The sequence below is a fragment of the Dermacentor variabilis genome, chromosome 4, assembly GCF_050947875.1.
Source record: "Dermacentor variabilis isolate Ectoservices chromosome 4, ASM5094787v1, whole genome shotgun sequence".
NCBI classification, from domain to species: domain Eukaryota; kingdom Metazoa; phylum Arthropoda; class Arachnida; order Ixodida; family Ixodidae; genus Dermacentor; species Dermacentor variabilis.
The window spans coordinates 205,811,456-205,823,904 of NC_134571.1; the positions used below are offsets into that span (position 1 = coordinate 205,811,456).

At 48.0% G+C, this 12,449-nt stretch overlaps 2 pseudogenes; both read right to left on the reverse strand.

The window, feature by feature from the left end:
- Nucleotides 1-1,001: 1,001 nt before the first annotated feature.
- Nucleotides 1,002-1,120, reverse strand: LOC142580557 (5S ribosomal RNA; annotated as a pseudogene).
- Nucleotides 1,121-6,477: 5,357 nt separating this feature from the next.
- LOC142580541 (5S ribosomal RNA) lies at nucleotides 6,478-6,595 on the reverse strand (annotated as a pseudogene).
- Nucleotides 6,596-12,449: the final 5,854 nt, after the last annotated feature.

Sequence of the window (12,449 nt, forward strand, 5' to 3'; positions counted from 1 at the left end):
GAGACCTTTCCGTACGGTGCAAGCGCGACACGCACGTCCTCGTCCGGCACGGTGTGAAGCAGCCAATGGAGCTTGAGACGTACGTCCTGGTTCGCCGGGTCAATAACCAAGCAACGGCGTTCTTTGACGCGCAGCTCGCCGACGCCTGCAAGCTTCTTAACGGCATCCTCATCCTTCAGCGTCATGGCCCAGACATGGCTCATCCGATACGCCCCCAGGGCGATAACATCCGAGAGCAGCGATTGCCTAGCCAACGCGTCTCGAAAATCTTCCCCCGGAACGGGCGGGCCCTGATATCCGCGTGCAAAAAAAAACAGTATTTAAAACTAAACGCCCGGTTGGGAAACTTGGCAGAACAACCTGGCAGTCGTTTTCCATTTCCATAGCCCTGTTACCGCAGCCAGAACAGGCCGCTGAAGCCGCTCCAACGGAGCCCGTCATCATACGTCCGTCACGCTTGGTGGCCGGAAGCAGACTACATGGTATGGCCGATGGCAAGGATGCGTTGTTTATGACTGCACCTGTATCGTGCTATGTGTATTCGCCGAATGTATTGCTACAGCACGTACGCGGCAGTCTTTCCGTGAACAATACACGCACACATCGTGTACGTTAGATTACTCCGTTTGTGGTTGTTCGCGGCATGCGTGCGTGCTAGTCGTGCTCACAAAAACAAGAGGGCGAGCGCAACATTTTGCGTGCGTTGCAGCCCAAAATGTGCCAATTATTGATGTGTTGTCATTGAGCTGTATGCGGGTGTGATAGGTAAGCGGTTAGAAGTTTGTGCGACTAAATTTTGCACCATTACGTATACCGCTTACCACCGTCATTCCGTGTACAATATCGCGCAGTGGCCTGCATATTGTTTTTACACTTCGGCGCTGGCTCTACCAGCAGGCTCCAGTTGAACGTAAGTAACAGTAAATGCAACCACCCACACGTTAGTGTAAAAGAAAAAAAAAACGTCACAGAAGCACGCAATAAAAAAGGGAAAAGATGGGTGTCATCAGCACTCGGTGTTCCCAGGTGGTCTCCCTCCCAAGTACTGAACGAACCCAATGCTGCTTAGCTTCGGGGATCGGGCGACAACCGGCGTATTCAGCATGGCATGGCCGATGTTTGTTTTTTATTTATTGCCGGTTTTCGACGTTACTCAGTCCATACAGCTTGCACACATTAATGTATCACAAATTGCAACCATTGATTGAAAAAAAAAACAACACAACGGAAGGTACGTATGGAATGAAACTGCACAATAGAGCCGTCTGTCCATATTGGACTGGCGTTGTCAAACTAAAATTCCTTCATTGCTGTCAGGGCTTCTAGCCTCGACAGCCAATACGGTATACATTCTTCTATTTTCTGCATTTGAATAAATCGCGACATACATTCTTTGAAGTAAGCACGAACTGTCCTAGTGTCAGGATCGCAGTGGTACCCGGCCAACCGAGCCCGCCATATACAGTGGAGAGCATTCAACAAACCAAAGTCATAGGGAACCCCGTCGTCATTCTTAATGGCCAGATACCTGATCCCTTGGGGGCTACCGGTAGTTCTTTCTTCAGCGTTCGCTTTAAGACGTTCCAGAAGGAAACTGCCGCCCAGCAATGTAGGAAAACGTGATCCATAGTTTCGGGCTTCTTGCATATCAAGCAGTGTGACCCCCAAGGTACGAGACAACCCCTTTTCTCCAGAAACGCCTTCACGGAGAGCGTTTCGGTGTGTAGCTTAAAGAAGGTCTTTACACCGGGAGGCACCTGCATGTGTTTTACTCGTTTAAGTACGTCCTGTCCTGGCCCTCCACTGTATAAGGCTCTGTATAGGGGCACTTGGAAAACACTGTCGCATACATCTTTATACAACGCTTTCCTTTTCACTTCACAAAGGTAATCATTTGTAAAACGAGCAGAAAGGAAACGTACATTGTCGACTACTTCCTTGAAGTAACCACGCAGCGTTCCCGTCATGCTTGCCGTGCTAATAACATGCGCCGGCAAAGCGTTACTGAACCTTAGCTGACATACTGTGCGCAGGAAAGGATCGCGCACATCGCGAAAAAACGAAAATCGATTCACAACTTGAACAAAAAGATGCGGCAGGGCCAGACCACCGTCCTTCACTGTTCTGAACAAATTTGTTCGGCTGCACCTTTCCCATGTTGAACCCCAGATGAAAACCGCAAACACTCTGTGTAGCCTTTCCGCATTTACTCTAGAACAATAAAGCCTTTGCAAGACGTAATATAATTTAGTTATAAAAAACACGTTACAAACTGTCGCTCTTGCCAAAATGGACAGGCTAGTACCTTTCCACCAGTCTACTTTTTCTTTCAGTTCATTGTTTGGTTCCTCCAGTATTTGTCGCTGCTATTGTACTTGTCAAGGCGAACACCCAGATACCTTGTCGGGGTTTTCACCCAGTTCACGTTCGTGAAATAGTCGGGTGCAGAAAACCAGTCCCCATGCCACAGCCCTAGCGATTTGCCCCAGTTTACTCTGGTACTTGTTACGGCACAGATATGTTAACTACAGATATTGTTTCGGTTACACTAGCTTTGTCAGTGCAACACACTGCAATGTCATCTGCATAAGCGAGCAACTTCACTTCTGTCGCTGCCAAACTAAAACCACGTATTCCGTCATTTTCATTAATTTCTACACACATTGCTTCTACGTAGATAGCAAACGCATGATGTTAATGGGGGCCCCCAGAGACTTATTAACAATTAATCTTGTGCAATTCTGGTACGCCAAGGCCGCGCCCTCAGCGATGATGGAACCGACATCAACATGACCCAAGATGGCAAACAAAATAACGTGAGCGACACAATCGAACGCTTTCTCGAGATCGAGCTGAAGAACTGCAACTCCGCCACCTGTGACGTCACAAGACTCGAGCACACATCGCATATTATGGATGTTCGAAAAAATAGATCGCCCTTTAATGCCACACGTCTGATGGTCTGCGACTATTTCCTTGATGATGCCTTGAAGCCTGCTATCTAAAATCTTCATAAATATTTTATAATCGACGTTTGTTAGTGAAATTGGCCTGTAGGATGACATTAACCTGAGTTTGTCTATTTCATCCCTCTTAGGTATTAGAATGGTGTGCGTTTTTCCGAAGGAAGGTGGTAATGATTTGTTCTCGTATGCGTCATTAATTACGTGTGCTAGCAAAGGCGCCAGCTCTCTTTTAAAAGCTTTATATAGACCCTCGCTGAGTCCATCAGGTGCCGGTGATTTACCCAAGTTCAAATCATCGGTTGCCTTTTCGACTTCCGTCTCATTTTTTTCTTCTAATCGCTTTTTAACATCACCACTCAAACGTGGCATGCGATGCAGAAAACCTGCTTTAATACCGTCAACATTCGCGTCCTGAAATCAAAAAGCGACTGGCAGTACTCAAAGAAGGCTTGACGAATGCTATCGCTGTCTTCAACGACATTCCCCTTCACTAAGATCTGGTCGACATGGTTTCTTCGTCCACACGCCTTCTCTAAACCGAGCGCCCTTCTCGTGGGCGTCTCCCCTGCCGCTAGTGCATATGCTCGTGCTCGCACGATGGTACCTTGATAGCGTTCCTTGTCGAACAGTTCAAGTGTTTCTTTGACGTTTCGCACATCGTGTTTGTACGGACCAGGCGCTCTGCACTCAAGCTATAGCAGCTGCCCAAGCAGTGTTCTTGAACCCTTTTGTTTCATTTCCCTCTCAAATTTTTTACAACTGGATCTTACTATCGCTTTCATTTTAACTTTTTGTTTAAGACGTTCCCACTTCTCGACGATTGTTCCCGCTGAATTACATTGAACTTCATTAACCGCATCCCGTACTACCTGTAAAAAGGGCTCGTCATTTAGTAACAAGGCATTCATTTTCCACATAAGCCAGTTAAATACATGTCAAGTTTTCACTATACCTACGTTACATTTCACCAGGCAGTGATCTGAAAACGACACTGGTACTACACAATAACCGTGGCATCTTGGAATTGTATCCAATGAAATGTACATTCGGGCCAAACGCGCATGGCTGCTGCCCTGAAAGCGTGTAAAAGTCACTTAACGCCTCCCTTCCAGGCAATCAAAAACATCGAGTTCATTTTCATTAATTAGATTAGACCACAGTTCACTGCTTCTGTCCCGCACACCAGCATTATTGACTCTGTCTCTAGCGCTCATTACACAGTTAAAGTCTCCTAACAGCATAACGCGCTTATCGTACCGGACATACTGTGAAAGGTTGGAAAAGAAAAGGACACGCTCATCTACTGAATTCGGCGCATATACGCATATCACGCTTAACACAGCATCACACATAACAATATAAAAAAAAAACAATCCGGCCTGACTGACACGAAAAAACACTTTGAATCTGCAGTCCAGGCAGCTTTTTCACAAGAAGAACGCACCCTCTAGCCGTGCCCAACGCATGGCTAACCACGGAAAAATAACTAGTCGTGAAACGTCGCACCATGCTCCCGGTCTCCTCCTCTCCTTCAACCTTAGTTTCCTGGACGGCCAGTACGTCTATGTCGTGGTCAGTGACCAACCGTAGGACCTGACTTTGCCTACCACTAGCCGCCAGCCCTCTTAAACTTAATGTGGCAATCCTCAGGGACGGTATTTGAGCCATCTTGATCTAAAAGAAAAGTAGGCCGGAGCGTGGAGCTTACCGCTCATAACTAGCCCTCGGCTAGCCGCCTCCGGGACCTCCCGGTTTGTTGGCGTCCTTAGGCGTGCCCGCTTTGTCGACAGGCTTCTTTTCAGGCGGTACGTTGGGCTTTGGCTTATAGCCCACCCGCCTCCCATTAGGCACCTTCGCCGGTGGTCCCTCGCTGGTGGTGGCCACCCGATCCTTGCAGTCCTTCGTCTGGTCGTGGGTGCGCTTGACGGAAACAGCAAGAGCAACAGTATGTCGGCGTCGGTGACGCCTTCATCCTGCTGCACTGCGGTCGCGTGGACAGGTGCGTCTTCACTGACGCTTCCCGTCGCCTGCCCCTCGGTCGTAGCGTCCTGTTCCGCCCTACTCGGTTTCTGAGCAGCCTCAGCCGCCTCGCCGTCCACCTCCAGAGTCGTCGTCCCACTACTTGTCGCTGTCGACACCATGACTCCGGTTCCTTTTGCCGCGTCCTCCGTCTCGGCCAGGTCCATCGCGTGCTCTGCCGCCTCGTCAGTCGCTGGTGCGCCTGTCACAGTGGCATACGACTTGACGCAGTCAGCGTCGACGTGCCGAAGCGTCTGCACCGCGAATAGCGGGGGCTCTGCACTCTCGGCGGACATGTCCCGTGCCATGACAGCGCAGGCACTGCATCAGTCGACCAGGAACTACGACCAAGGCCAACTCACCGCCGACGCGGATCTGGTGAGGAAGGTCCTCCACCTTCACGCTGCTCATCAGTTTGAGAAAGACGGTCCTGGTGGTTGAGGTCTTGGTTCCCATGCCTTCAGCTCGCCACCGCTCCCGGCTCACCTCCTCCACCTTGCTGAAAGCCGCGAACGCCGTCCGGACGTCCTCGTCGGCAATCCACACAGCAACCAGTGAAGCCTAATCTTCACCTGCTGGTCCTGCGGGTCAACGATGAGGCGCCGTCCCTTTACTTGCAGTTCCTTGAGGGCAAGCAGCCTTTTGGTTGCATTCGCATCGCAGAGGGTCACTGCCAAGACGTGGTTGATTTGGTACGCCCCTATTCATACCACGTCAGGCAACAGTCCCGTCGGCAGATAGGCGTCCCTGAAATCTTCCACCTTGTACGGTTTCGCATGTACACCACCGTGCAAAAACACGGTGTTAAGCACCACTGGTCCTTTAGGCAGTTGCGGCAAAATAAACGCATAATCCTTATCATCGGTGAGCCTGTTTCCGCGGCCAAAAGTGGTAGCTGTCGCTGCTCCACTGGAGCCCATGATTCTGCTGACCGCTCAGCTCGCCTGCCGGAAGCAGAATGCATGCTGTGGCAGATGGCAAGGATGCGTTGTTTACGACTGCAGCTGTATCGTGCTATGTTGTGCAGTCGCCGAATGTATTGCTACAGTACGTACGCGGCAGTCTTTCCGTGAACAATACATGCACGAGTCGTGTACGTTGATTACTCCGTTTGTGGTTGTTCGCTGCACATGCGTGCGTGCTAGTCTTGCTTACAAAAACAAGAGGGCGAGCGCCACATTTTGCGTGCGTTGCAGCCCACAATGTGCCACTTTACTGATGTGTTATCATTGAGCTGTATGCGGGTGTGATAGGTAAGAGTTAAAAGCTTGTGCGACTAAATTTTGCATCATTACGTATACCGCTTACCACCGTCATTCCGCGTACAATATCGCGTAGTGGCCTGAATATTGGTGTTACACTTCGGCGTTGGCTCTACCAGCAGGCTCCAGTTGAGCGTAAGTTACAGTAAATGCAACCACCCACACGTTGTGCAAATGAAAAAAAAAGCAAGACGTCACAGAAGCACGCAATAAAAAAGCAAAAAGAACGGTGCCATCAGCACTCGGTGTTCCCAGGTGGTCTCCCTCCAAGTACTGACCGAGCCCAATGCTGCTTAGCTTCGGGGATCGGACGAGAACTGGCGTATTCTGCATGGTATGGCCGATTTTTTTATTCAATACCGGTCTTTGACATAACACAGACTATACAAATATTACACACACCTCAGAAATGCAGAACTGCGATAAAAAGTACAATAATGCCACCCGTCCGTGTAGGTCCGGCGTTGTCAAATTAATGTTCCTTCATGGCTGTCAGAGCTTCGAGCCTCGACAGCCAATGTGGTGCACATTCTTGCATTTTCTGTACATCAAGAAACCGCGACATACATTCTCTGAAATATATATGAACCGGCCGTGCGTCGGGATCGCAGTGGTACCCAGCCATTCGAGACCGCCATATACAGTGGAGTGCATTCAACATAATAAAGTCATATGGGACTCCGTCTTCATCCTTAATAGGCAGATACCTGATCCCTTGGGGATTTACAGGTAATTCTTTCTTCAGGTTTCGCTTCAAGACGTCCCAGAAGAACACAGCAGCCCAGCAGTGCAAGAACGCTTGATCTATTGTTTCGGGCTTCTTGCAAATCAAGCAGTGAGAACCCCATGGTACCAGACAGCCTCGTTCTTCCATAAACATCTTCAAGGGCAGGGTTCCAGTGTGGAGCCTAAAAAAGAAGGATTTTACCCCTGGTGGCACCTGCATGCGTTTAACCCGTTTAAAGATGTCCTGTCCTGACCCTCCACTGTATATGGCTCTGTATAGCGGCAGTGGGAAAACATGGTGACGCACATCTTTATACAGCGTTTTCCTTTTCACTTGACATAGGTAATCATTTGAAAACCGAGCAGTAAGGAAACGGACACTGTCGGCCACTTCCTTAAGATAGCCACGAAGTGTTCCATTCATGCTTGCCGTTGTGACAACATGTGCCGGCAATGCGTCGTTCAATCTGAGCTGTCAGACGGTGCGCAGAAAAGGACTGCGCACATCGTGGAAAAACAAAAATCGGTTTACTAGTTGTCGACCAAACAGATGTGCTAAACCCGATGGCCCCGTCCTTCACTCTTCTGAACAAATTTGTTCGACTGCACCGTTCCCAGGTTGAACCCCAGATGAACACCGCAAACATTCTGTGTAGCTTTTGCACATTTACTCTAGAACAATATAACGCTTGTATAACGTAGTATAACTTGGCGACTTAAAAGATGTTAGAAACTGTCGCTCTTGCAAAAACAGACAGGTTAGTAGCTTTCCATTTGTCTACTTTTTCTTTCATTTCACTTGTTTGGTTGCCCCAGTATTCATCACTGCTATTGTAACTGTCTAGGGAAATACCGTGATACGTCTTGGGAGTTTTCATCCAGGTCACAATCCCCAAAAAGTCCGGTGCGGAAAGCCAATCCCCATGCCACAGCCCGAGGGATTTGCCCCAATCTAGTCTGCTACCCGTGACTTCACAGAAGTGTTTGACTATTGATATTGCTTCGGTTACACTTGGTTTATCTATGCAACACACTGCAATGTCATCTGCATACGCCAGTAGCTTCACTTCTGTCGCTGCTAATCTAAAACCTCGTATTTTGTCATTTTCAGTAATGGCCACACACATGGAGTCTATATATATAGAGGCCATGTATGTGGCCTCTATTTATATAAACAGCCTTGGCGCACTGAACGCATAATGTTAATGGGGGATCCCAGTGACTTATAAACAACGAATCTGGTTGTGGAATTCTTGTACGCCAAGGCTACGCCCTCACTGATGATGCAACCGACATTAACGTGATGCAAGATGGCAAACAAAATAACATGAGCGACACAATCGAAAGCTTTCTCGAGATCGAGCTGAAGAACTGCAACGCCACCTCCGGTGACGTCACAGCACTCGAGCACACATAGCATCCTATGGATGTTAGAAAATATAATTCGCGCTCTCAAGCCCCAGGTTTGGTTGTCTCCGACTATTTCTTTGATGACGCTTTGGAGTCTGGTAGCTAAAATCTTCATAAATATCTTGTAATCATTTCTTAGGGATATTGGCCTATAGAATGGCACTAAATTTAGTTTATCTATTTCATCATTCTTGGGTATTAGTATGGTGTGCGCCTTTCCAAAATAAGGGGGCAAACATTTCTGGTAATACGCGCCATTGAATACATCTGCCAACAATGGAGCGAATTCTCTCCTAAATGCCTGATACCACCCAGCGCAGAGACCATCAGGTCCAGGCGACTATCACGGGTTCAAACCGTCGATTGCCTTTTCGACTTCCCCCTCAGAGAGTTTGGCTTCTAATTGTTCTTTGAAATCATCACATATTCGCGGCAAGCGATTAAGAAAACGCGCTTTAAAACACTCTACATTCGATTCCTGCTATGCAAAGAGCGACTGGTACTACTCGAAAAAGGCGTGCCCAATGCTCTCATCGTCTTCAACGACAGTCCCTTTCATGAGAATTTTATCGATGTGGTTTCGCCGTCCATGCGCCTTCCCAAGACCAAGCGCCTTTTTAGTGGGCGGCTCCCCTGCCGCTGGTGCATCTGCTCGCGCACGCACGATGTCACATAGAAAGCGCTCTTTGTCGAACTGTTCAAGTTTTAACGCGATAGCGTTAAGGAGCTCGTGTCGCAGAAAAGCCGGTGTCGTCGGCGTCCGCGGCGTTGGCCGTGAGCGATAAATCACGGCAGGCGCTTCATAAATAAAAAGCATTTTCCAAGATGGGCTGGGTAGGAATCGAACCAGGGTCTCCGCACTGTGAGACGGAGACGTTACCACTGAGCCACGAGTTCGATGCTTCAAAGCGGTACAAAAGCGTCTCTAGTGAACGCGGTGCTGCCTTAGAAACGAGCTGTTTCTAAGGCTCAGGCGTGCGTCGCTTGCTCAGGCGCACATTTCGTTGTCGCGCCGAACGCTGCGTTGCTCGACGCTCACCGCGTCCGATGCGGGGCGCGTAGTCGCTGCGCCGTAGCCCATTGTCTTACACCCCTTGGCGGGTCGACGGGAACGCTGTCGCGTTCCACTCTTGAAGGCGAAGCTTGAGCGTCCTCCAATTTTTTCCTTGATGTTTCGCACACCGTCTTTGTAAGTACCAGGCTCTGTACACTCAAGCGTTATCAGCTGCTCAAGCGCTCTTCTTAAGCCCTTTTCTTTCATTTCCCTCTCGAATTTTATGCAACTGGATCTTTCTATGGCTTTAATTTTAACCTTCTCTTTAAAACATTCCCACTTCTGTGTTATTTTTTCTGTTGCATCATCGAATATTTCATTAACCGCCTCCCTTACTGATTTTACAAACCACTGCTCATTTAGTAACAAGGCATTATTTTCCATCGATCCCAATTAAAAGCATGTTTCGTTTTCACTACACCTATGTGACATTTTACGAGGCAGTGGTCCGAAAACGACACGGGCACTACACAATAACTGTGGAATCATGTCCGGCGTATTCAGCATGGTATTTTTTTTCTTTATTGCCTATCTTTGACAAAGAAAGAACAGCAATAGCAATACACAAAACAAAACATAAAAGATACAATGAACACGTCGTATTAAAATAAACAGCCTGGTAGGGGGCTGGCTTCGCCCCATTAAAATTCATTTAGAGCCATCAATGGCTCCACCCTTGACAGCCATTCGGGGGTGTCGCCACCGGCCATCAAAATCTCAACAAACCGATGCACAGTTTCACGGAAATAAATTCGCGTTGGTCGTGCGTCGTGGTTGCTGTAGTATCCTGCCATTCGAGAGCGCCAAATACTGTGGAGGCCAATTACCATTATTAAATCAAACGGAAAACCATCCTCGTTAGTAATGGGTAGATACCGTATTCCGTGAGGGTCGAGGGGAAATTGTTTCTTTAACGTTCTTTGTAGTACTTCCCAAAAGAATACCCCTCCCCAACAATGAAGAAAAACGTAATCTATCGTATCTGGTTGTTTGCAGATAAGGCAGTGAGATCCCAATGGAAGAAATAAACCCTTTTCCTGTAAAAACATTTTTACTGGCATCGTTGCGGTCTGTAAATTAAAAAAAAGGTTTTACCCCGGGCGCAACTTGCATTTTTTTAACCCTCGTTAACACGTCCCTAGCATTGCCTCCACTGTACAAGTCTCTGTACATTAGCTCCGGCAGAACAACGTCACACAAATCCTTATACATTTTTTTTTCCTTCTGACAGTAGATAAACATGCATTTGAAAACCTCATTGCAAGGAATCGTACACTTGCGACAACTTCTCTAAAATATCCAAAAATGCCTCCCATGAGTTTTTCGGTTGAAAAAACAAAATCTGGCAACGCGCGCCCGAGCCTTACTTGGCATGCGGTGCGCAAAAAAGGGTCGCTCTCGTCGCGAAGGAAAAGAAACCTGTTAACAATCTGCCGCAAAAAAAAAGGTGTCCCAGGCCCAATCCACCATTCTTGACTCCTCTGAACAAATTTGTTCGGCTGCACCTTTCCCATTGCGCATCCCACACGAAAATGGCGAAAATTCGATGCAGCTTCTGTACATTGAGCCTTGCACAATGTTACACCTGCATTACATACCACAGCCTACTAATGAAGAACAGATTGCACACGGTGGCTCTAGCAAAAATCGACAACTTCGTTGCTTTCCAGCTTTCCGCCTTTCCACGTGTATCATGCGTCTGCGCTGTCCAATATGTCGCGCTATCACGGTAGCATCCTAGAGGTACTCCCAAGTACTTCGTTGGGGTCGTAACCCAGGACACGTTTGCAAAGCGGTCGGGCGTCGATTGCCATTCTCCGTGCCAGACCCCTAGTGATTTTCCTAGGTTCACTCTGCTGCCTGTGACTTGGCAGAAGTTCTTTACGCATTTAATAGCCTCAGTTAAACCTTCCCTAATGGTTGAAAAAACCGCCGCATCATCCGCATATGCCAACAGCTTGACTTCCGCTGCTTGCAACCGAAAGCCAGGAATTGTCTGTTTTTTCACGATGTTTAAGCACATCGCCTCTATGTAGATGCAAAACAAAAGAGGGCTAAGGGGACAGCCCTGGCGTACCGACCGCTGCACGCTTATGGGTGCCCCCAGACTCTGGTTAACGATCAATCTCGTCGTGCAGTTCCGATAAGCCAGTGCGACACCCTCGCGAATAACAGAACCAACGTTAACATGGTCTAGTATGCAAAGCAAAATTTCATGTGCGACACAGTCGAAAGCTTTTTCAAGGTCTAGTTTCAAGATGGCCACGCGGCTATTTGTAATATCGCAGCACTCCAGCACGCATCTTGCTGCGTGAATATTAGTCGTAATAGATCGTCCCTTAATCCCACACGTTTGATGCGGTCCAACGATTTCCTGGATCACTGACTGTAATCTTCGCGCTAAAACTTTCATATAAATTTAGTAATCTACATTTGTGAGTGCGATTGGCCGGTACGCTGTTACTTGTTGTAACTTCTCTGCTTGGTCAGTTTTGGAGATTAAGACAGTGTGTGATCTTGCATAAGACGGAGGCAATTCGTTAATTTCGTAAGCTTCATTAAACACTAACGTCAATATTGGCGCGATTCCTCGCTTAAAAGCTTTGTAAAACGCCGCAATTAACCCGTCCGGTCCTGGCGATTTCCCAGCATTTAAATTGTCTATCGCCGTTTCTACCTCTGATTCGGTTATTCGCAGCTCTAACCTATCCTTCTGCTCATCGTTGAGTCGCGGCAGTGCCCCAAGGAACTTATCCTTAAACGTGTTCGTGTCGGCAACGCGTAAAGTGAACAACGCCTGATAGTACTGAAAAAATGCGCGCTTAATATGTTAGTTATCATCCGATAAGACGCCTCCCCATTCTATGTTGTCTATGTGATTTGTACGAGCGTGCGCTTTTTCAATTCCGAGCGCTCGTTTAGACGGCCTCTCCCCAGCAGCTACATGTTCCGCTCTCACCCGGACCAGCGCACCACGATAACGCTCCTCTTCGATCACTTCAACTTTTTGTT